The 27,202-nt window shown below is 40.6% G+C and overlaps 1 pseudogene; it reads left to right on the top strand.

Annotated features, from left to right (window-relative positions):
- LOC125889092 (Na(+)/H(+) exchange regulatory cofactor NHE-RF3-like) overlaps positions 1-27,202 on the top strand; it is a 268,747-nt pseudogene that overhangs the window by 205,032 nt on the left and 36,513 nt on the right.

The following is a 27,202-nucleotide window of genomic DNA, read 5'->3' as shown; positions in this document are numbered from 1 at the left end:
TGATTCAATTTAAGGTACTCCATTGCCTACACTATTCAAGAGACAAACTAGCGAAAATCTTTCTGAGTACTAACCCTGGATGTCCAAGATGTAATCATAGCCCTGCTTCTACAGGACACATGTTTTGGATGTGCCCCTCCCTTAACGGTTACTGGGAAAATATATTTATTGTACTTTCGCATATTTGCGAGCAGACCATGATTCCTAATTTTTACACTACTATATTTGACATACCACCCCCCAATTGTAAAATAAATACATTGCAAGCAAACGCTGTAGCGTTTGCATCTGTGATTGCCCATAGACTTATCCTCTTCAACTGGAAGTCAGATAAAGCACCATTTTTTTTTACAGTGGGTGAAGGAGGTACTTTCCTTGCTACCGTTGGAAAAGCATAGATACAGAATAGTAGGAATTTAATAGGAATTTCACTTTAACTTGGAGCCCTTTTGTAAACTTCATTCAAAGCATCCCCTTCCAGTAGACCTCTTTATCCCATCTCCCTTTTTTTCTCATGATAAGAGATAGTCTGTGTGCCCCTTTCTTTCTTTTTCTTCTTTTGAGCCTTGGGGTGGGTGGGGTTTTTTGTTTGTATGTTGTTTTTGTCTTGGAATTGTTCATATGTCCTATGTTATAATTGATGCTTATTAGAAAATTGAAAAATAAAGTCTTTGACATAGTGTTGTGGTCAGTGAGTTAACGGATAGTTTATTTTATTGAGCTGACAGTTCCTTGGGAAGACTCAGTGGAAGAAGCCTATGAAAGAAAAAAGCTTAGGTATGCAGCATTAGAGGGGAGCTCGGAGTGCGGGGACAGAGTTTGAGGAAGACAGTGAAAGAAATGTCAGATGAAGCAGCTAGATCTAGTCAGTGGATTTCGATGAGGAGGAATGTCAGTTGGGGGCCAGCAGGGGGACCTACTAGGCAGGGCACATAACTCCTTGAGATCAGGTGGAGAGATCCACCAATCAGTCCTCTCAGGAGAAAAGTGGTCTATTTGAATATCCCTTTAACTTTAGCTTATATTGGAGTTATGATATGTAGCATGTGAAATAGGGTATGGTAAATGTGCTAGGAAAGGTGGTATTGGCACGGTCGCTACCTGGAGCTCGCATAAACGGAGCCTGGGTTTGTTGAAGGTGGCAGTGCTGGTTGGGCTGAGAAAACTATGTGTAATATAAGGTAAAGGAGATTGTTGGGTCGGTGCGGGGAGCAGTGAGAGCTGGCATTAGGGGAGCGTCTCTGGGACGCAAGAGATCACTGTCTAGCCTCCTGGAGGTGTCGTGGGACCAACTAGACGAAACACTGGTGAAATGAGGTTCCCACCTGATGACCCCAAAGACGTGTTAGTTATCACTGCTCATTGGTCTGTATAGTTAAGCCTTGCCATAATAGCTTATCATAGGGCTAAGTTATTCACTGTGTGCTGATCCTTTCTCTAGAGCACAAATTTCTTGTGTTTATTTGAATTCATGCAAATTTGCAAAAAAAAAATCCACCATTGCAGACTTTTATGGTCCAAGAGGCTTTTTTGTAGAGCACTTTTTAACTGGAATCTGAGTTTCTTGGGAACAGTTGCACGTCATTTCCAGTTACTAAGTTTCAGCACTATTTGAAATGACTTTTGTTTATTTTAGTCAGTGTTAGTGCTGCTACTTTTACACTCCGATTCCATCACTGTAGCTCAAAATAATACGAGACACCTATGTGATGAGAACTAGGATAAAACACATAATATTTTATTGGTAAAATAATCCACACACTGTTAGTTGGCTCCTGGTATTATAAATGCAACATTTTGGTCAGAGAAACCTCATCAGTCATTAACCAGGCTACTTTTACACACTTTAGGTGTTCTATTTGACATATTCATCATCATCCGACTCAACAGTAAAACATACTCTATACTAATGTCACATAGGCCTGTTGCATGTAATCTAAGTTGAAGCCAACAGTGAATTTTTGGGTAGTGTTTTTACATTTTATGTCATCCAGTATACTGTTTACATCCCACACCATTTACATATTACTGTCTCCCAGTGCCAGACAGTTTTGGTACTGTTTCATCTCGTACGATATGAAGTAGTCTACTTCATTCATGGTTCTGATAATGTTGCTCGCAATCAATACCTTCGCCTCTTTCACATGAACATGCTTGTTGCTGGATAGGAAAACCCAGAGTTAACTGAACTAGTTGATAACCAGCTTTATAGTACTGGTTATCCAGATGGCCAACCTTAGGGTTCGTCAAACCAGATAACAAAAAGATATCCTGGGTAAGTTTAACTGGCTTTGTAGTACAGGACTCAGACATGTGGGCAGGTAAAAAGGCCCATTTGTCACTGTTTGCAGTCTTAACTTGATTGTGTTTCTAGCAGGTGCACATGCTCTGTATTAACCAAGCCCTGAAGATTGGTTTGTGTTTGATTAGTGTGTCTGGGTGTGGCCTATTACTTATCTGCTTTTTTATTCCATAACTCAGTTTGCTGTGAGGAGGAACTATGTTTCTTTCAAATTCCTTATATCCTGCCTTCATCTACTGTTTCAAACGTTGTTTCCACCCGCTGAAGCTGTACTCTCTCGGATCACTTTAATTCATTTCCACTCCGCCACTCAGTCAAACACGGAAGCCTGTAACTCTCCACAACCAGCAGCAAGCAATGCAGCAGCCATAAAGCCGGACTGGAGCTGAGTCTGACTGGACTGGACTGACTGACACTGTGACATGACATTGAATTTCTTTCATGAGCAGAAAACAAACAATTTTGTATGGGAGTTTGAGTTGGATTGAATTTTGTTATGAACTTTAGGTCTGTGGGATTTTGAGTTTGATTTATAAAAGAATACATACCGTTCAACTTAAAAGCTGTGTAACACTTTATTTATATAGCACCTTTTTTAACGCAGGTTACAAAGTGCTTTACACTGACATTGGGACACAAAGAAAAGAGGGCCCCAAGACCATAAAAGACACATTCAAGAACACATACAGACAACACACACATATACGAGCACAGCGAGCATGCAGTCATCCAGAGTACACACTTGAATTGATAAGATGTTATGAGTAAGCCATTCTAAAAAGTAGGTTGTGTGTTTTGTTTTGTTTTTTTTCCCTACTTGTCTGCATTGGTCTTCATAGCTTAGCGCCACAAAAGGGTGTAAGCTTCTTGTGAAGATTGATGCACTGTTAATCTTGCAGTCAAGTATTTTATACCCATAATGCGTGGTTGTGACCGTCACCCACCCTCCCTGGAGACCAGCCTAACAGCCTTTATTGGAAAAACTTCCTAATATGAGTCAGAGCGGGCCGTGATACACCAAAGTGTGTCAAGGGGGAAGTAAGGAAACAAGCAAGGGGGAGGGGGCAGGTGCTTAAGTCCTGAGTTGTATAGTGACAGTGCATGCGGAGAAGAAGGAGGAAAAACAAACAAACAAATAAACAAACAAACAAAAAAAACAGGGGAGAAACAGGCAGTGTAGCTGATGTATTGTGGCCTTGAGGTGGTTGTGCTCCATGCACACCCAAGGAGCCAGGCACGGGGGCCCGGCGCCGCCCCCGGGGAGAGAACCAGCACCGCACCGGACGGGCCGCACCAGGAGCCGGCCACCAGCAGACACCGGACCGGATGGTAGTGAGAGCCCACCCAGGCCCGGGCGGACGAGGGAGGCAAGGAGGCGGTGATGCTGCAAAGCATATGTCCCCGGCGCATCGGGAACCAGGGGACCGCGAAGGGCCACCCACCCGAACCCCCCAGGACGGGCCCCCACCAACACACAGGAGAGAGCGGCCCGCCACGAGCAGTCAGTCCCCCATCGGGACCCCCTAGCAGAGGGCCCAGAAACCACAGCCGGTCAGGAGGCAGAACCCAGGCAGGAACCCACAGAGCCCCCAGGGCGCCACCCGGCCCACCCACCACAGGGCCACAGGACCCCCCAGACACCGGGAACCCAGCAACACCACCATGATGTAAATGGGCTCCCTGGCTCCAACCCTCAGCCCAGGAGGGCTGGGCCCCACGAGCCAAAGCTGTGTGTTGTTGTTTATTGAATGTGCCTTTCAATGTGAGGGTGTATATTCTTTCAAAGTGTATGTCCTTTGTGAGGTTTGGTTGTGAGGTTTAAAACTGTGATGACTGAGGGCTCATTCATGCTCCCTTTATGTACGAAAATGTATACGTCCGTTTCAAACGATGTTACCATCACTGCCCACATACCTCCATGCACCCTTTACATTGGCATGGATGTTAACCAATATATCCACCAGGAGGCAGCCCAGCGTCAAAAGTTTATGACAACAACAAACTCAAAAACAAACATGGCGACTGTGGAGGAGATATTGATAATGTACCTCTTGCATAAAAGACAAAAATAGAGGCAGCGTTGTAGGAGGCGGTGGTTGGTGAGGCCGTTAAATACATCGCGACTGGAGGACGGAGAATTCTTTTCTCTAGTACTGCCGATGAGAGAAATTGAAGTGTTATTTCTTCTTCGTGTCTCACTAGAGCTATGTATCAGGCAGTGACAGCAACACTGCCCCCACGGTTCCTGGTGGTACTGCTCCGTTTGGCCCGTATCCGTAAGCTTTATGGAAACGTGCAGAAATACGGACGAAATGAACGCGGAGTACGAACTGTCACAATTAGAAGTGTTGGTAGATGTGTTATTGAACGTTGGACAGAGCCAGGCAAGCTGTTTCCCCCTGCTGCTGTTGTTAATGCTAAGCTAGGCTGAACACATCCTTATTCCAGGTCTGTACTTACACACAAACATGAGATGGATCTGAACATCTCACTCTAAGAAAGACAACAGAGGTAGTTCCAAAAATCTTGGACTATTCCTTAATGAAGCTTGTATCATACAGTAGAATCGCTGGATTCATTGTTCCACCCCTACATAGATACTTAGCTCCTAAAATCACATTAGTAAGTAGCCTAATCATTTATTAACATTTATTAACAACAGTTTTATATGGCATCCTACTGATGATAATGATGATTATGATAATAGTTACTGTGTGTCACCAGGTCAGAAGGGTCAGTACATGGTGAGGACAATGACTGATGGTCCAGCAGAGAAAGCTGGTGTCTGCACTGGAGACAGACTGATCTGGCTCAACGGAGTCATGGTGTCAACACTCACACATTCCACTCTCAGCAGAATTGTATGAATCCAATTTCTGCACATCTCACTTGTGTGTGTTTTTTTTTTTTTTTCAACTTGACATGTGTGACTCCTGCAGTGTGTTTGGTTCTCAGGTGAAGAAGAGTGGGGGCTCAGTGACAGTGCTGGTCATTGACAGTGAAAGTGAGTCTTGCAATGTCAGGAGGAAGATGCCCATCCTGCCTGTGGTGTCAGAATGCTGCAGCCTCCCTCACACTGCCAAAACCATGCATCTGGTTAAAGGGCACAATGGATACGGCTTCCTGCTGAAACAAGAGAAGTTGGCAGGCACTCAACTGAAAGGTGAAATATACACTGCTGGACACATGACAACAATCATACACATACATACATATACATACTGAACTCAAACAGCCACCTCACCATTTTATAAAGACAAAGGCTGCCATGTAAACCTGATATAACATGTAGTTCAGATTACACAAAGGTAGTGAAATTCAAATTCAAATCCTTAGAACCATATCTGTTCACAACAACTAAACATTTCCATTTTGTCACACTATGTGTCGCAATATATACTGCAATATTATGTTGATACCAAGTAAAAAAAAAAAATAGTAAAAAAATTAGCACTAGTTTCATGTTGGCCGCTTTTCAAATCTGATTGAAGTTTCTGAGTCTGATGCACAAAACTGTGTAGACAACCAAAAAAAGAAATAGCCATACACATTCTCTTCATCAGGTTTACAAAGCCTCAAGTACATATGGTTCTCTTTTACAAATCTCAGTCATTGCAGAACTGGGTGGCATTCATCCAATTTCCACTGCCAGAGTTAGCCATAAATAGATGTAAACACACCCTAATCAGCTCATTGCATATCAATACTTCTGTCTGCTCCACCAATTGTGGACATGTCACTGACGAGAACAGTAAAAGAGGATGCACTATTTAAGTGTTTGTTGCATTGACAAGTTTGAACAGAGGCCTGTACTATGAAGCAGGATTTGGAGTTAGCGAGGTAACTTCAGGGTTAAGTCTGGGTTTTCAGTACTACAAAGCTGGTTCTCTTTTTACGGTGATAAATCACCATGGCACTGAATGCTGAACAGCTAACCTGCTCCGGAGTAGATTAACTTTAGGGTATTGGATCACAGCCTGTCAACATCCTGACCACTGACTTATCAGATCACTGAAGAAAAGAGTATCTATGGACAAAAGTCTGGAGTCTCTGTAAAAAAAAAAAAAAAAAAAAAAAAGAGTAGCCTATATATTGTTAGAGGTCAGTAGCAATTATAGGTCATTTTATTGTTACAGGGATCTATTTGTTTTAAAACAGAGCTTTTAACAAACACAGAAATAGTTAACAACACTAAACGCATGATTTTAGCACTATTTTAACTGGAAATTTTAATGAAAAATTTATTTTAGTCCACAGTGATAACTGAAAGTGTTGCCATTTTACACCCTGATTCCGTCACTGCAACTCAGAATAACATGAGACACCTGTGTGATAAGAACTAGGTAAAAAAAATATTTATTTTTAAAAAATAATCCACACACTGTTAATTGGCTTCTGTTATTATAAATGTAACATTTTGATCTGATAGACCTCATCATTCTTTAAGTAAGATACTTTCCCACCCTTTACCTTCATTGCAGAAACAGTTTGGCTTTACTTAAAAGTGTTTTATGTGACATATTCATCATCATGCAACTAAGTAGACTAAGTAGCAAAAAATACTCTATACTACTGTCACATAAAGCCTAGTGATACCTACATATAATTTAAGACTGGCCCGATGGTGTCTTTTTGGATTGTATTTTCAGCATTTCTACATTTTCTGTTATAAGACTACAGAATATTGTTTACATCCATGCTATTGATATTTTACTGTGTTGTAGTAGCAGGCTCTTTTGGTCCCATTTCATCTCACATGATATGAAGCAGCAGGGCTGGACTGGGACAAAAATTCAGGCTGGGAGTCATACATCCACCCAGGCCACCCAATCCACACATTACATGCTCACACAAGTGCATGTGCACATGGACACACATATGGGCTAAGTAATCACCAAAGCTCATTATTCCAGACTGACAGTCACACAACGGTCTCTAGTTTCGCAGACCGGGCGCCGCGGAGGCGCAGCGCACCTGCGCGTCACCAACTGGGTGTGGCCAGGAAGATTTTGTAAGTTTGTGGTGCAGCTACTCCTCTATCCCACCTCCGTCCCTCCTACCGGCGCAAGTCGGAAAGAGGGAGGAAAGACGGCGTGGAGTGGGTTTTACACAGCCCATTTCACATCACACCAATCAAATGAGCCCCTCTCCTCACCCTTAAATGCGCCGCGCGAAGGCGTAATGAGAGTTTACTCAATTCGCCATGGCAGAAGAGAGCAGCAGCGCCAGACGGCCAAATTTATCCCAGGAGGAAACTGATGTTTTGGTCCGGGAGGTCTGCTCGCAGTGTCCGAATATACGGAACTGCGAGCAGACCTCCACAGGCTGATGATGCAAAGGTATCCTGGGAGGAGGTCACCACAACTGTAAATTAATGTTGCGTTTCTCTCGTGCGCGTGTGCGCTCTCTCTTTCTCTCTCGCAGTCTCACTCTGTTTCTTTTCTTTTGACTTTTCTAAGATGACAGATGCTGAATATATACTCCCTATCTGATGCTGTGGCTGTTGTGGTTGGCTGAGAGGGATGTGAACTCATTAGTTTGCAGCTGTGTTGATTAAATCAGGTTGGGTTTCCATTACGCGTGCCAAACGTGCCAAACAGTGCCAATCCCCTTTGATCTGACATCAGATGTGACGGGACAGTCGATACAGAGATATATTCATGTGCTGATTGCAGATAGTTACTTTGAATAGTGTTTTTTTGGGTATTTATTGCATCGTTAATGTGCCTGATATTCTGGAAACCTGCCTGTGAGGTTTTGGTGACGTGTGCGCACTGTCCGCTGGTCAGCCGAACTTAGGCTTACATCGGCTGCGCTCCCCCTGCGCTGACAGTAGACCTGGTTTCAGCTGGCGAGCTTTTAGCGCACCTTCGGCGAAGCCTTTCGGCACAAAACTGTCACTGCGCCAAGCTGGATCTGTCGACACCTCCCCCTGCTGCGCCGCCACACCCATCTCAGAGCACCTTGGTCTGCCAAACTACCAAACTGAGCGCGCCTCGGGTTGCACTGCTCGAAACTAGCTCTGCGCAGGGTTCGCCACCCTGCGCCACCCTGCACCATGCCGGGAAACTAGAGCCCATCAACTATATTAAACACAACGGTAACAGCAACCCTACTCATAGTCCTCCAGTCCAGTGCTCTTCTCTTCCCTACCCTCACCAAATGTGCCCCTCAATAAACCAGGACTCCTATATGAATGGGAATTATGCTGAACTAAACAACATGATTGTATTATTTTGTCAGGAAATCATTTTGATGTCAGCTTATCATAATCAATATGGCAACATCCATATTCAATGCAACAGTAAAACAAGTAAAAATATAAGTCAGCAGCAACTTCAACCTATCTGATCTTATTTCAGTAACATTAGATAGATATTGAAAACTTTTGAACTTAGACAGATAAGAGCCTATCCTTAAGAGGGGTCCCCAAACTGTTTCAGCCTTTGCTGCAACCCACCTGTGGTTTGTCCATTGTAACAGCGCTAGTCTGCGCACACAGGCACATGTACACACCCTCTGCTCTCTGTTCCACCTGACTCTCCACAACCAAGCTGCTTTCAGTTTACAGGCACGCTGATTTGGGGGCGGGCGGGGCGGAAAGCGAAACAAACTAATCACGTCTTGAATCTACAAAAAAAACCCTTTTTGACCAATTGTTGTGACAAATGCTGACAAGCACCTATCACTTCTGACAGCGGGAGGGTATGGAGCTACATTAGGGTCAAATGTTTTGTACTTAAATAAAATTTGAAACTGAAAATTCATGTGTTGATCTTGAATTTTGAAAAATACAACAATGTATTCAAAATAAAAATAAGTATATGAAACGTTTTTTTCAGGTTAAATATAATTTTGATTCACTTTGGTAATTCTTTTGAATGAATAATTCATTTTCATTTTTCACTTCCATGTATATTTTAACATTTGAGGTCTTATTTTTTTCAGTTGCATGTTTTATCTTTTCAGATTCAGATCTTATTTTTTACAGTTTCAAATGTTATTTTTTCAGTTTCAAATCTTTTTTTCACTTTCAGATCTTTTTTTTCAGTTTCAAATCTGTTTTTTGAGTTTCAGACTTTTGATCCTGATGTGGTGTGGGGGGCGTGGCATCAACTGAGAGGGGTGTGGAATCATGAGTGACAGTGCCTTCAGAGAACGTAGGAACTAAAAAAACTCTGACTCAACACTTAGATACACCATATTCACGTGACTGACAGTGTAAAAATTGATGCCAGTGACAAACTTCCATTTAGAAATCTGTTTTAGACAGTACTGAGCACCAATTGCGGTATAAGAGCGATAAATTGTGGCATGTGAAAACTCCCTGGGCAAATAATACGGCCTGAGTCCAACAGCAAACAGTTCAATGTCCGGGCAACAGATTCGTTCTTTAATAGAAATATGGTCAGGACTGCACCAGCGGTTATTTACGAGAACAGCAAGCCCCCCTCCTTTGCGCTTACCACTCTCGGTGCAGTCCCGGTCGGCCCAAACAGTCTGAAAGCCGCTGATGGAGACGTTGTTGTCGGGAATGTCCTGGTGAATGACACAAGAACTGACAAAAACTGTAAACCCACCACATATGAACACTGTGAGCACTACAGTCATAATGAAACCAAATAAAAAAATTTACCCTTCCATCCAGCTCTCACCGTCTAACTGTCCAATCCACCAGAGTAAACCATAAAATAAGTTTAAATGCAGATGAAATCTTTCACTAACTTACTGGGCCCACAAATCTCACAAGAAACCAAGAACCTAAATATAAAATTGACAAAATCTCAAACTTCTCCATTAACTACTCCAAATCAAACCTGTTACCACTCTCCAAAAGAGCTGAATTCTGGCAGCCCTGCGATATAATCAACTCTATCACCTATCCCTCTCTGCACAGGCACCATAAGATACCCAGGAGTTCACATTCCCCCCATGCTGTCAGAACTGGTACACTTGTGTTTCAACCCCCACAGACCCATACAGATGGCTGGATCTACTAATCTTACTGTACTTTGTACTGTACTACTTTGATATCTCAACCCTGCTATTTATGAGCACCTCCACAAAAAATGTACTCTCGCTACAGCTCTGATAGCTTGGTGGAAAGCCCACAAAATCATATACTTAACACAACCACCTTGTAAATATACACCATTATGGAATAATCTAGAATTACTTAAGGGAAAAAAAATCAAGCAAAGGTATCACATATCTTTGCCGGATTCACTGGACCATAGATGATTTGTCATTTGTACAGATCTAAAGTGGACCTGTGAAAGGTTTTCCTCTGGGTCTTGCCATCTGGAGTTGTGGCTGACACTGCATGTTCTTTGTTCTTCAAACAAAGGGCAGCCATTTCTTAAGGAGAAGTTCAGTTCTCCATCATTCTCATGCTCTCTTTTCCCTGAGCAGCTAATGGGCTCACTGCTCCTAAACCTCTGCAGAGGCAGGACGTTATACAGGAGGGCCTGCTAAGCCCTTCCCCTGTTCTGTCACTTCTGCATGCTCACAACAGGAGCTCACTTGTTCTCAATGTGGCCTGCTCCCAGCAGACACAGAACCTGAAGACCAGACAAGTTAGTGTGCCAAACACAAGGTTTGCAACTAAATTTCCAACAACAAGGAGAACCAAGTTGAGTTAGCACCCCAATGTCCAATTCTGCAAGAACACTGAGTGTCTCCTCGGATCTGCACCTTTGGAACAAGGACACAACAAAGAATGCTTCTGGAACCACAGCTCTTTCCAGAGCATTTTATAGGGACCCTACAGGAAACTTGAAAATCTGTTTTCTTCAAAGATCCAATTTTAAGGATAGAGTATTTCTCATAATTTGGTTTGAAAAATCTAATTCTAAAACAAGGGAGTCTAAAGAACGACACTCCGCTTTTACATGAAAGGAAGCATCATCCGCGTAAAATGAAAAATTTTGATTCAAGACCATTAATCTCTAAACCTTTAATATCTACATTATTTCTGATTCTTATAGCCAGCATTTCCATTGAACGAATAAATAAATAAATATGCTGATAAAAGGCAACCTTTAGAAAGTATAATTGTATCAGAAATGTGTCCATTATTTAAAATTCTACTACAAGGATTTTGATATAGCACATGGACCCATTTAATAAAGGTCTCACCAAAATTATAGATTTGCAAACACTGATAAATAAATTTCCGCTTCATCATATCAAAAGCCTTCTCGAAATCAGCTATGAATATTAGACCAGGCAAATTTTCCTTGTCATAATATTCCATTATTTCAAGGAGACGTCTAATACTATCACCTATAAAACGGCCTTTCAAAAAACCTCTTTGATCAGGATTTATTAATGCTTGAATAACTTTTTGAATCTAAGTGCCAAACATTTAGCCAAAATGCGTGCATTGCAGCACAGAAGTGTGAGGGGTCTCCAGTTCTTTAATTTAACAGGATCTTTTGCCTGGCCTTCTGCATCATGTTTTAGTAATAAGGAAATTAATCCTTCTTTCTGAGAATTAGACTGATGACCAACATCTAAAGAAACATTATAACAGGCAAGCAAATGATCCTTAATTTCATTTAAAAAAAAGTTCTGTAGACTTCGACTGGCATTCCATCTAGTCCTCGTGATTTTCCATTTTGAAATGAACATACAGCATCATATAACTCTTCCTCATTAACTGGGCCTTCACATAATATCTGTTGCACATTAGTAAGTTTTGGATAAGGGCACAATTTCATATACTTAAGCAAAGAAAAATTTGTAGACTGCAGTGTGTCATCATTAAAAATCCCTGTATAATACCCCATTAATGTTTTATGTCATTTGTAGATGTAGTAATCATTCCATTTTAATATATTCTTCCTAGATATGTTTCTATTTTGAAGTTGCAAAAAATATTTATTACATTTTTCACCATACTCCATCCATGTTGCCTTACTTCTGTATATAATTCCCTTAATTTTACTTTGATAGAACCTCTCCAATTCTTTTTCTTTGTCATCTAGTAATTGCAGATCAATACAATCAGATCTATTTTCATCCAAGCGATTTCTAATATTTTGCACATCATCTAACAATTTTTTTTCTCTGTTACAGGTTTGTTTATACTTCCATGCAGAATATTTTATAGCATGACCTTGAAATACACATTTAAATGTATCCCACACAACGTGTGGATTTGCTGAACCAGTATTAAAGGAAAAAAAAATTCCAGGATAAATTGTCTTGTTTTAAGAATAAATGTCTCATCTTCCAGTAATGATTGATTAAACTTCCAATAACCTCTACCCCTGTTAGCATTCACAAAATTAAGTTTTAATATAATAAGATGATGGTCAGAATGAAATCTTTCAGCTATCGTTACTTGGCTAGTATTTGCAGTTAAAAAGGAAGAAATAAGAAAAAAATCTATTCTACTAGCAGATGCATTCCTTCACCAATAAGGACCACTAATTAGATCTGGATTCTTTATCCTCCAGATATATACTAAGTCCATAGCGGACATCATAGATGTAAGGGCATATCGCTTTTGACCTTGATAGTCTCCTCCTCCACCAGCTCTATCCTTGGAAGGTTGGAGAGCAATATTATGGTGTCCTGTTTGAATTACAGGAATATCATAATGCTGAATCATACCGTATAAATTCTCAAAAAAAATAGGATCATTATTATTTGGAGCATATACATTAACCAAGCAAAAACGTATTTTTTGAAGTTCAATATCTAAAATGATTATTCGACCATCCATATCACATTCTATCTTATGCACACAAAATCTAGATGCTCTTTAAACAAAACCAAAATTCCTCTTTGATTTCTCAAACCATGATTGAAAAAAATAGACCTCTTCCATACCTGTTTCCATCTTTCTTCATCTTCCTGAGTGGAGCGTGTTTCTTGTAGACATATTGGGCCCTATTTAGATGGTCTAAAGCGGACGGCGGAGGGCGCATAATCCATGTCGCAAGTGTCATTGCTATTTAGGTGCAGACGCAGTTGCCATTTTTACGCCTTGCGCCCCCGTCATCTAACTAGCAAATGAACTTGCGCTCCTCTGGGTGGTCAGGCGCAGTCATGGCGCGTTGCTAGTTAGATGACGTAAAAAGCAAATGCGCCAGTGACCAACAAAAACCTGGTCTAAAGTCAACGGCGCAGTATTTCACTGTTAAACAAGTTAGTAATATGCGTCTCTAGGCGGGTGCACAATGCGCGTGCACTCTGCTCAGACACACATGGAGTAGCCACACATATGCAAAAGATAACAAATAAAAATATGATTACAATGTGAAAGGTTGTTATTGTGCACATTAAAATATTTATCAGAAACACGTCTTAATGGTCAGTCATTAATCAGAATGATCTAATCGCTATAATAATGGTCATCATAAGCTGGGAGGTCCAAGCTCGCAGTGTCCGAATATACGGAACTACGAGCAGACCTCCACGGGCTGATGATGTATAGCCTGTAAAATGAACTTGTCTTTCCCAAATGAATTGTGATCATTTTGGCATGTAAATCAAAGATGTTAAAACGTTTGATGTCATAAGAATTTGTTTGTAATGACCTTTAAAGCAAATAGAGACCGGAACCAAAATATCAAAGTTTAACAGAATTTATTATCTTGTACAAGAGGAGCGTTTCACAGTGCAACAAGATGAGGTTACAGAGAAAAGGCTCCCTGAGGAGCATACACTACAGGCTTTTATACAGTACAATTGGGCATTGGAGTTTGGGGGTTTCAGTTCCCCTAATCTATCAAGTACACACTTCATAGATAACAATGGTTTTCAGTTGGTGTGACGTCTTGTCTCACTGTCCTCCAGATGACACTGTCCGCGACCTGTCTCCGACCCCGTTTTTCTCATTTTCTCTTACATATATAATGACGGACTTCCCTGTATCCTTAACCACCTGCTGATCTTGCAGTTCCTATAAAATTAAACAGGAACCTCCAGCACTTGCACAACACAATGGCATGTTTATATCTTGTGTTCATAATTTTTATAACATTTGATAAACTTTATTTTGACATAAACACAACAATAACCAGCTTCTGTGAACTAAAAACGTAAACTTATAGCCCTACAAGTACAAATGTATATTTTTAAAAAAAAGCTTTTAGAACGTAAAACTGAAGATCATCTTGTCAGGAGGAGGAGGAGGCGGAGGAGGAGGAGGAGGATGCACAGCGGCCGCACAGCCCGCCGCACAGCCAGGGGCACCCGAGGGAAGCTCCACAGCCCGCATGCAGCCAGACCAGACGGCCCAGGTGCAACCACAGGACCAGCCCTTCCTGGACCTTCGGGCAGGGGGGTTAAGGATTCTGGAGAGGGAGCTGGGCTCTCTAACCTTCCGGGTTAAAATAAAATTGAATAACTTACAATTTGTTGACAGCATTTCTCCCGTGCGCACGCGCTCTCTCTTTCTCTCTCGCAGTCTCACTCTGTTTCTTTTGGCTTTTCTATGATGACAAATGCTGAATATATACTCCCTACCTGATGCTGTGGCTGTTTGTGGCTGGCTGAGAGGGATGTGAACTTTTCAGTTTGCAGCTGTGTTACTGTAATCAAATCAGGTTGGGTTTCCATTACACATGCCAAGCATGCCAAACGGTGCCAATCTCCTTTGATCTGACATCAGACGTGACGGGACAGTCGATATAGAGATACATTTATCATCTCCTCAGCTGTAAAATGCTCACTCTTTGCAGTTGGTAGGTCCACCATTTAACTAGCTCTCCGCCGTGCGCTCCAATCGCACCTCTCTTAAAGGGAATGAGAGGTGACACTCTGATTGGCTTATTGAATGATACGCCCAAAACACACCCATGACTAATTCACAGAGTAAGTCCAACCCTTTTAGACTCTCCGCCATGGCGCACAGTCTGAAAACACGCTGTCTAACTAGCAAGTGACTTGGACACGCCCATGCGCCGCACGCCTTGCACTTTGCGTTTTAGACCATCTAAATAGGGCCCATTATTTCAAACTCTTTTTGTCAGCTAACCAGGTAAATATTTCAATCCTTTTTATATCATTTGCCAGTCCATTGCAATTATAGCTGGCAATACATAGGTAATCAATACTCATCATGACTTGAGGATTAAAAAAAAAACAACAAAAAAAAAAACATATCTGCAAATAGAGCTTTATTACTAATCTTAGAGGCTCATCCCACACTTGTGTATCAATGTATGCACAAACAAACACAGGACAACAACAAAAAATAAAAATAACAACATATAGCATTAGCCTACGTTAAAAGACTACCAGCAGGCCAAGTCAGTGGCAAAAAAGAAAAAGAAAATATACAAAGGGAGATAATTATAGATCTATATCTTATGTCTCATTCCGCTCATCAATGTCCTGCATCAGCATCATCAGCTGGTAAGAAAAGCCATGGTGTAACAGTTTTGTCTTTATATAGCTCACCGTCAATATATTGCTTTCAGCAACAAGCCTTACCCCGCCTTTTCCTTTTTTCTTCGTTTTCTCCTCTCGGAAAATGGGAAGCAGCGCTCTCCTCCTGTCCATAATCTCGGTTGGAAACTGCTGACTGATGCCAAAAGGTTTCCCTTTCAGTGTTGGGCCCAGACTGAAGACCATATCTCTCTGTTTATAGTGCTCAAAGCACGCGATGACCCCTCTGGGTTTAGGCTGCATCACCACCTCTGTGAATAGGGGATTCCCCGCTGAGGCTGGGCACCCAGACTGTGCGCTCTGTGGAAGGTGATCTTCTAGACAGTTTCTCTGCTCATCCCCAGCGTATCCATGAAAAAGTTTCTGAGCGCATCCTCAGCAGTCTCATCCTTCTTCTCAGGTATCCCAGTGAAGATCAAATTATCTTGCATTGAGCGCGTCGTCATCTCCAACATCTTTTCTTTCATCTTGATATTTTCTCTGGAGATGTGGTTAACAGACGTCCCCAACTTCTTAACTTTTCCTCTCATAACTTCCACATCGTCGCGGGTTTGCTGCAGTAAATCCACAGTAGTTTGCACAGTGACTTTCAGATCCTTTATGTCATTTGCCAAAATGTTTCTCATCAATGCCGATCAGAATTTCCTCCATATTAATAGGTTTCATTTGTGGCAGGGCAAAAAGCGCAGTTGAGTCCTCTGGACTGCTATCAAAGTCCCAGATTGCGCATTTAGAAGGTGGTTCAAGTCTGCTCTGGTTTGAATTAAATGACCTGGGCGTGCTTGTTGAATCACCAGACAAACAAAGGGACAGACAATCCGGATAAAATGACGCCGCCAGAAGATTGTATAGTCTTTTTTTTTTTTTACATTGAACAACGTCAAAGAGTGTCCGGAATCAGATCAGGGAGTTTACATATGAATGACACCTTAGTTCTCCTGTATTTTAAAAAGTTTGCCACCTGACGTTATCTGCTGGCACACACTCACGCATGCGCACCATCAGTCACGACTATTTGCTTTAGATTTCTTACATATAGCTCCTTTAATGTAAATTAAGTTATGTTATTTAACATAATTAGGGTCCGGGCAGCTAAGCTGCCTGGACACTATTGTAATCCTAGTTTTTCTTCTTCTTCTTCTTCTTCTTCTTCTTCTTCTTCCGAGGAAATCATACTTCCCATGGGTGAAAACTCACCAAACTTTGCACAAAGGTCCAGTCTCATGCCAGATATCCTCAGCTGTAAACTCAAGCCAATAGTCCTGATGGTGGCACTACAGCAAGCATCTAAAGTTCATAACAAATAAACCGTACGTGCTACAACTTCACAACTTTCATCAAACTGTAGCCCCAATACTGAAGAAACTTTTGTACACTTAAATCTATTAAAAATTATGCAGTTCATCACTCTGTTTTTTTTTTCAAAAACTGTAAAACTTCTTAAACCTATCTCCTCCCACAATTTTTGCTCAATTGACACCAAACTTGCTACAGAGCATCTTCAGACTGTCCTACAAAAACTATGTTTCTCAGATTTTTGATTTATCAAAAATTGAGCCTACAGTGCATCAAAATGTTTGACTGTAAACGGTACTGTAAACATATACATGCAAATTCTTGCAATGTTGCAAAATCTTCAATGTTCATGAAAAAAATGACAAAATTCTAGAGTCACGGTAGATGATGTGTGGCAAATTTCAGAATTTGATCACAAAAACTAATTTTAAACATCAGTTTTTCACTTATGGAGCAAATCAATCATTGTTACAAACACATTACCAACATCTCCATGCTGTCTAGATGCAATATGTGTATTTTTCAGATTTTTGTCTTAATAACTGAATTTTTTACAGTGGTTTCAAATCTGCTTTTCCATGCACAGATGGCTGCTTTCCTACACAACAGGGAATGGCTTACTCAGTTTGTGAAGCCACTGTTGAGTTGCTACTTGCAAATTAGCTCAGAGTGGTAGATGACTGTCTTAGGTTCCAGAGGTTGTGGATTCGAGCCTCAACTGGTGCAGAATCCACATTTTAATGTAAACATCTTCTTGTGCTCCAGCTTCATTCATTCATTCATTCATCTTCTAACCGCTTCATCCTCTTGAGGGTCGCGGGGGGGCTGGAGCCTATCCCAGCTACATCGGGCGAGAGGCGGGGTACACCCTGGACAGGTCGCCAGACTATCGCAGGGCTGACACATAGAGACAAACAACCATTCTGACTGATCACTGTGCAGCATCTTCAAGTCTTTTTTATGCTAGAAAATCTGCCTTCTCATGCTTGAAAATAAACCAAACTTTGCACAAAGATCCAGTGTCAATACTTCAGTGTGAAACCACACTGAGGCTTCTCACTTTGCACATAGCTCAACTAGTTAGACATCAGTTTTTCACTTATGAAGCAAATCAATCATTGTTAAAATAAATTACCAACATCTCCATGCTGTCTCGATGCAATATGTGTATTTTCAGATTTTTGTTTCGATAACTGAATTTTTTTTACAGTGCTTTGAATTCTGCTTTTCCATGCATGGACGGCTGCTAAACCTGCACGTCTGGCTTAGTCAATTTGTCAAGCTACACATAAATTGTCACTGACTAATTAGCTCAGTGAGATAGAAATTGATTCTTAGTCTCAGAGGTTGTGAGTTCAAGCCTCAGCTGATGCAAAAGGCAGATTGTGTTGCTAAATTCCTAAATGTCTTCCAATTCTTCTGCTTGTTGCTCAGAATTGCCTTAAAATGCCCGGACCCGACCCATCGCTGCGCAGCAGCTATAATTAATCATTATTATTGATAATTATTAATTATTTACAATAGCCATTTTGATACTTTAACTGGAGATCTGTTATGAGGTCAGGTCTCAACAAATGCTGCCCCCTATTTAAGCAATATCACACGAGAGGGAGTGATGTTGTACTGTATATCGTCACAGCTGTGATTCGGTCATAGACAATTACAGCCGTGACAATATACAGTACAACGTCATGACCTCAAGTGTGATACTGCTTTTATACAACAGTTCAACAAGAGCTTACTAAACAGCAATGCTGAGTAAGGAAATGTTAACAAAAGGTGATGAAATAAATTATTTAAGTATGCTATGTAGCTCCGCAAAAAAAACAAACAGTTCCCCCAGTCTGTTGCCAGGCAACGCAGCTCGCACGGCAGAAACTCACAAGCTAGCCTACTTTGTATTTATACATTGATCTGCAGCTGTGTAACTTCATCCAGTTCGGCTGATGAAATGTTGGCAAACCTGGGTGTTGGCAGGGCCGGATTCAGCTTCCACTCTCCCTCATCCTCATCAGTACCTCATCAGATGATCATTGATAATTCCTGACCGTGTTCGCTTAATTTTTGCTCCTCTCTAGTTTGTCGAGGTCGGCTGATGTTACACAAACACACCTGGAGGTCTGTACAGAAAAGTCCTGGCTTTCCTTTTCCTTGTCCTCTCCTGATGACCACTCATAATTTAATTCAAATGTAATTTTGGGGAAAATATCCATCTTCTTGGTGTAACGCTATAATGCCCGTTTGCGTCAATGTAGTGAGTGTGACGGTCCCAGTCCCAAGTCCCAGTGATGTTATACTCTATATCAGAACTCACGGAATGCCTCTCGTCCAATCAAATTACTTGGTCGGAACTAACTGTTGTATAATAAGACTAACTGTGTATTCACACCAAACGCGATGGACTCGATGAATGCCACAAGTTTCCATTCAAAATCAATGTAAATGACGCGATGACACGTGTTTCAGGCGATAAGAGCGAGACGATGAAGCGACGACGCGTCCATCGCCTCATCGTGTGTGATGCTTGAAGTTGAAAAATTTGAACTTTTCAAGCGACATCACATGACACTGTGCCGTGACATCCAATCAGCGTTCATTTTCATAAAGAATTTATAAGCAACTAACCGGAGACAGATGGACATGCGCTCCGCAGCTGGGATGGAGCGCCTGTAGTTGGTGTCCAGGCGGGAGATCCTCGCACCGATACAGGCCAACAGGTCCTCAAACTGGGCCAGCATCAGCCTGAAGTACCGCTGAAAACGACCGTCATCCAAACACAGCTCTTGCAGGAGGTGATGATATTCACCCAGCTGTGTGCATTTCTGGAGGATATTGTGAACCCAGACACGGCGGTGTTTGGGTCTCTGATCCAAATCAGATGTCGACAACAGATAAACAGCAGCTACGGTAGTTAACTCAGCCATGGTTGACGAGAAAATAGCGGGAGGTGAAGAAAATTGCGGGAGAAGTGTTGCATCATCGCGATTGAAGCAATGAAGCGATGATTAAAAAGGTAACATTTGTGATCAAGTGACGCGATACTCGCATTACGGGCAATGACATCTCGTCCATCGCATTTGGTGTGAACGCACAGTTAAATCACAACAGCTTCAACAGTCTGGAACACGTTCTGATGACATCAGTGATCTCATTGTTATATTTAAAGGGCCAGTGTGTAAAATGGGTTGAAAACAGTGACATCAGTGGTCAAATTCTAGATTGCATGGCTCACTCGCTCATCCCTCCCATCGGGTAAATGACGGTGGCCTTGTAGGGACAAAAAGCCTTGCGCACAAGTTTTTCAGGAGTAGGTCTATCTAGCAACCAGGTGAATATTTATTTAGAAATCTAAACCATGTTACGATATTGTAATGAATCCCTCACGAGCAGGAGACCAGAGGAGCGTTCGGGAAAAAGGCCCGTTTATTTGAGCACTCCAAAAACTCCAGTAACACTCCAGGGGGTAAAAGACTCCGTCCCAAACTCCCAGACTCTTCTAGCGTAACAGACACACTTCATACACACATACTCGTTTACCATACCGAGTGGGGACCCCCTCCCCTCTCTGCTCCACCAATCTCCAGCCTGCACACTGACTGACAGCATAGCCGGTGAACAGAGCTCAGCTCTTTATTTAGCCTAGTAATATCTCCGGACTATAGTAGCTGCAATGGACGACTTTGAACGCGATTTTGAAGAGTTTCTTGTAGCGGACACAGACCCAGAGCCATACTTGTTTGAGCCGGAGCATACAGATGAGGAACTCCATGTGTTTGATGCTGAGCGGGCGAGAAGAGAGGCTGAATGCACAGAATGGAACTCGGTGCTACTGCTACCATTGTTGGGGAGATATATCATCAGGAGGAAAAGCGCCGCAGAGAGTGGTCCATTCACAAACTTTATAACTAAAAAAACTTTTCACTACTCTCTGTTGACGAACTACTAACACTCTCTGCTCTTTCCTCCTCCTTCTTCCTTCCTTCCGCTGTCTTCGTAGGTTTATTTATACATGCGAAACACGTTCTCTGGCTGGCTGGATTATCCGCTCGGTCTGCCGTACATACATGGCAGCGCAAGATGGCGACCTCTCTAAAGCAAGGCCCTTGCTATATATATATATATATATATAAAAGCATAATTATAAGGCTACGAAAACCAAACAAATTTTATTTTATAGCGATCATACTCTTGTATAAACATATTAATGGGTAGAATATTCAGATTCAGATTCAGATTGACAATAAACCATGCCAAATATTACACACTGGCCCTTTAAAAACAAAAGCTAAAAGCAAGACAATAAATAGTTAAAAACAGTGCAGAAAATGCATTTTAAAAGTAAACATAAAGCAATAGCAACAGCAGACAAATATAAAAAAAATAGCTACAGATTATCCTAACAATAAGTTACATATCTAGTTCACTGGTAAGCTGCAGTAAATAGTAATGTTTTAAGCCCTGATTTAAATGAGTTGACAGTTTCAGCCAACCTCAGATATTCTGGAAGTTTGTTCCACAGGCGGGGAGCATAGAAACTAAAGGCTGCTTCACCTTGTTTGGTTTTGATTCTGGGAACACTGAGTAAACCTGTTCCAGATGATCTGAGGGGTCTGGATGCTTCATAACATACAAGTATATCAGAGATGTATTTAGGCCCAAGACCATTTAGAGCTTTATAGACAAGTAACAAGATTTTAAAGTCTATCCTATGACACACAGGAAGCCAGTGCAATGACTTAAGCACTGGTGTAATGTGCTCCACTCTCTTGGTGTTGGTGAGGACTCTGGCAGCAGCGTTCTGGACGAGCTGCAGTTGTCTGATTGATTTTTTACTCAGGCCTGTGAAGACACTGTTACAATAGTCCAGCCTGCTGAAAATGAAAGCATGAAGTTTTTCTGCATCTTGTTTTGACAGAAAGAGAGGTATCTATAAGTGATATCTGTACTGCAGCCAGTTGGTCATCACAGCACACTTTTGTTCAGTTTTACAGTTAAGATGTGACAGCCCCCTTGGTGGCTCATTCTGTCCTTTCAACTGGGTCTATGATGCACTAGTGCTGAAGGTTTCACTCCGGTTTGGTGGCTGCTCTGCGGGGCGTGAATATATGTCCCATAGTGTACCTGTTGTACCGAGTGAATCCACTGAAAGGGAACAAAATTCCAAGGCTATAGCCATTATAGTTATAGCCATTACATTTCGTTTCAGCTACTGCAGTAACAGGTGACGAAGTAGCCTCATTAATCACTGATAAGGTCTATCTGACCGAAATGTGGCATTTATGACAATGGGAGACAATTAACAGTGTGGATTATTTCACTAATAAAATATTATTTGTTTTATCCTAGTTCTCATCATGTAGGTGTCTCATGTTATTCTGAGCTGCAGTGATGGAATCACAGTGTAAAAGTAGCAGCACTGTCAGTGATCACTGCGGACTAAAGTAAACTTTGCATACGTTCAAATAGTGAATGATAGTAAACGATTTCTCTGTTTGTTAGAAGCTCTGTTTCAAAACCAATGGAAAAAGAGCCCTGGAAAAATGAACTTATCCTACTGATCTATAACAATATATAGCCTACTCTTATTTACCTGAGACTCCAGACTTTTGCTCATGAATACATTTTTCTTCAGTGATCTGATTGGTCAGACATTGAAGTGTTGATAGGCTGTGATCCAATCGTCTGATATTCAGTTCAATCAATCAATTAATTTTATTCATAAAGCCCAATATCACAAATAACAATTTGCCTCGCAGGGCTTTACAGCATACGACATCCCTCTGTCCTTTGGACCCTCACAACGGATATGGAAAAACTCCCCCCAAAAACACGGGAAAATGGGAAAAAAATGGTATAAACCTCAGGAAGAGCAACGGAGGAGAGATCCCTCTTCCAGGACGGATACACGTGCAAAAGATGTCGTACAGAACAGATCAACATGATAAATTAACAGTAATCCCTTTGACAAAAAATATATGAAGAGAGAGAGAGAGGGCGGCACGGTGGTGTGGTGGTTAGCACTCTCACCTCACAGCAAGAGGGTTGCCGGTTCGATCCCGGATGTGGGAGCCCTTCTGTGTGCAGGACAGACAGTAATGACAGTTTACAACAACATTAATTTAAGTAATAACATTACAATAATAATTATGGCTATAGTGGTACAATATGTTGTTGGTATATATTAATATATGATAGTGTATGTATGTGACAATAATCATATGTGTATAATGACAGTAGAAGAATGACTAATGATAACAGCAGCAGTAGGAGGCATCAGGCAGGACCACGGCAGCAGCACAACCACACACGTCACACTATCCAGGCACCACTGCAATACAAGTTAACCTGCAAGACAGTGGAGCACAAAGGCTCCAGAGAAGAGGCTGAGTTAGTGACATGCAGTAGAGCCAAGTTAGAGAGATGCAGTAACAGGACATGAGTGTCAGCAAAGGAGAGAGAGAGAAGGTGCTCAGTGTATTATAGGAGGTCCCCCAGCAGACTAGGACAGCCTAACTAGGGGCTCGTCCAAGGCAAGCCTGAGCAGCCCTAACTATAAGCTTTACCAAAAAGGAAAGTCTTAAGTCTAGTCATAAATGTTGAGACGGTGTCTGCCTTCCAGACCGAAACAGGAAGATGATTCCACAGAAGAGGAGCCTGATCGCTGAAGGCTCTGGCTCCTTATCTAATTTTGGAGACTTTAGGGACCACAAGTAAACCTGCATTCTTAGAGTGCAGTGTTCTGGTGGGATAATATGGCACTATGAGCTATCTAAGATATGATGGAGCCTGACCATTTAAAGTTTTGTAAGTTAAGTGTAGGATTTTAAATTCAGTTTTGGATTTTACAGGGTGCCACTGCAGAGAAGCTAAAATAGGAGAAATGTGATCTCGTTTCTTAGTTTAGTTTAGTTTAGTTTATTTGTTTGTTCCTCACATGAAAGTGGACAACAGAATTTGCACATGCACTCTACATTTTCAAATCAACACCTCCATGATTGGAAAGGAGCAGCCAGAAGAAAAAAGATTCTTATATGTGTCTGCCCCCTACTTGAACAATTAATAATAAAAGAAAAGATGGTCTGACATCACATACAGTTGATTTTCAATAGCCAACACCAACAATACTTTGATAATAACAACAAAAACAATTAATCAAAACAAATACAAAGGAATAAATTAAATAAATAAATATCCCATACAAGTAAACTTTTACCAGCTCAAATCAATTGATCATTAACATCCAGTTTAAATTTCAAGTGCATATTGACAATTTTTTTTGCATTTGTACATTTTTTTAAATTGATGAGTATCTGTACAACCTTTCAAATCCTGCAGTTGAGAATTCCATATTTTTACACCAACAACCGAAATACACATTTGTTTTAAAGTAAGTCCGAGCAACTTGATGCTTAAAATCAAATCTTCTTCTATGACTTTCATCTTCTGAAATTAACACAAAGAGCTTTTGTAGGTTTTCTGGTAAAACTCTGTTTTTGGCTTTGAACATAATTAGTAATGTCTGGAGTTCTGTTATCTCTGTAAGCTTCAATAACCCTGATTTAATAAATAAACTATTGGTATGTTCTCTAAATTTAACTTTGTGGATAATTCTGATTGCTCTTTTCTGAAATATGAACAAAGGTTTTATATTACTCATATATGTATTACCCCAAACTTCTGCACAATAACTCAGATAAGGCAGTATAAGTGAACAGTACAACATTCTCATTGTTTTGCAGTCTAAAACATCCTTGACTTTGTTCAAAATAAAAATATTCTTCGACAGTTTTTTTTTAACATATGATACATGGGATTTCCATGTCATATTTTCATCCACTGTGATTCCCAAAAACTTAAACTCTGATACCTTCTTAATATTAAGTCCATCAATGGACAATGAAATTCCGTCTTTACTTCTTTTAGCAAAAACCATGAACTTAGTTTTTATCACATTTAATGATAACTTATTTACATCAAGCCAAATTTTAAGTTTCACCATTTCACTTTCAATGCTTTCAGATAATGTTTTTAAATTATCTCCTGAACAAAAGAAATTAGTGTCATCTGCAAACGAAACGAACTGTAACAACTTAGAAACTTCACAAATGCCATTGATATACAAAATAAAAAGTTTCGGCCCCAAAACTGAACCTTGTGGGACACCACATTCAATTTTCAAACATTCAGATGCATTACGAGCAAAATACACAAATTGTTTTCTATTATGTAAATAGCTAGTTAACCAATTAAGAACGATTCCTCTCGCCATAAGTATTCAACTTAGCAATTAAAATGGAATGATCTATTGTATCAAATGCCTTCTTTAGGTCAATGAATACCCCTATTGTATATTTCCCTCTGTCAATTGCTATTGTGATTTCTTCTATTACTTCCATTATTGCCAGAGCAGTAGAGCGATTTGTCCGAAAACCATATTGACTCTCACTTAATATTTTATTTTTTTCAATGAAATTATCTAGTTTTTGAACAAACAACTTTTCAAGCACTTTTGAAAATTGGGGAAGTAATGATAACGGTCTATAATTATTAAAGCTGTGTTTATCTCCTGCCTTGAAAAGTGGAATGACCTTTGCTGTTTTCATCCTATCTGGAAAAACACCTGTTTTAAATGAAAGATTATAAACATAACGTAACGGTTTTAAAATACAGTCAATGGTCATTTTTACTACTTTCATATCTATTCCATCACTATCAGTTGATGTCTTATTTTTTGTTTTAGCTACCACAGAAATAATTTGACTTTCACTAACCTCACCAAGAAACATTGACTGCATCACTTTATTTTCCCTTTTCCAGCCACTTTCTGTTTGACCATGATTTTTTGTAATGTCATTTGCCAATTTAGGCCCAACATTTACAAAAAAAGAATTAAATTCATTAGCAACTTCATTCATGTTTTTAATCACCTTATTATCCTTAATGAAATGATTGGGTAGATCTGTAGTTCTAAATTTATTATTTATTACACTGTTCAGAATATTCCATGTACCCTTAATGTTGTTTTTATTTTCTTGTAGAATTGTATTATAATGTTTCTTCTTTGCTTGTCTCAATATATTGGTTAATTTATTTTTGTACACCTTGTATTTTTTTCAGCAGTCTCTGTTCTAGCTTTTATGAAGTCACTATAGAGTTTGTTTTTCTTTTTACATGCATTTTGTAGGCTCTTTGTTATCCAGGGTTTTTTGTCATAATACATTTTATGCTTACATAAAACTATTGGACAGTGTTTATCATAAAGAGCTAAATAACAGTTTAAAAAGGAATCATATACAGCATTTACTTCATCTGTATAAACCCCATTCCACTCCTGTTTTAAGAGATCATCTCTAAAAGCATTTATCCGGTCATTCGTTCTTAACCTTTTATATCTGCGGCACTTCTCTGTATTTTTTCGCTGTAGTTCATAATTAAATGTTGCAAACACAGGTAGATGGTCACTTATGTCATTTATCACTAGGCCACAATTAATGTTACTCTCAAGATCATTTGTAAAAATATTATCAATTAATGTTGCACTGAACAAGGTTACTCTGCTGGGCTTTGTCATCAGTGGGTATAACCCTCTACTGTATAATGTGTCCAGAAAGTCTGAAGTTTGTTTATGTGTAGATGCCTTTAAAAGATGGATGTTAAAATCACCACAGAGTATCAGTGATTTATTGACATTTAAATCTTTCATTAATTAGGAGGCTTCCGGTGGCGGCAAGATGGAGTAGTCACACTTTTCCATGCTCCTGACCTGCTAACTTTTAAACCTTCCTAAGAGTTCCGCCGCGACAGCATAACCAGTCATAAACACTCAAATATAATCTCCAAAAGTCTCCCACAGCGGCAATATGTCTACTAGATCTAGGAAAGACGAGCAAAAGAGTGAAGACTCAGCGTCCAGCACCGTCACGGCTACGCTAGCAGACCACAAGACAGCGCTCCAGGCAGTATTCAACGCTGCGTTTTCCAAACTCGAAACGAAGCTGGACAATATCCAGGCCACTTTACTGGATCACCAATAACGTCTCTCTTCACTGGAAGCAGCTGCTACCACGACCAGCCAGGATATGCGAGCCATGGAGATGAAGCTAACTACGGTAACTGAGGAAAACACCACGCTAAAAGCCAAGCTTATCGATCTCGAAAGCAGAAGCCGCCAGCATAATATCAGGATTGTTGGGCTTCCCG

Source organism: Epinephelus fuscoguttatus, linkage group LG5 (genome assembly GCF_011397635.1).
Source record: "Epinephelus fuscoguttatus linkage group LG5, E.fuscoguttatus.final_Chr_v1".
Taxonomy (NCBI): Eukaryota; Metazoa; Chordata; class Actinopteri; order Perciformes; family Serranidae; genus Epinephelus; species Epinephelus fuscoguttatus.
The sequence above is the reverse complement of the archived record's forward strand: the minus strand, read 5'-3'. Positions and strand labels throughout refer to the sequence as shown.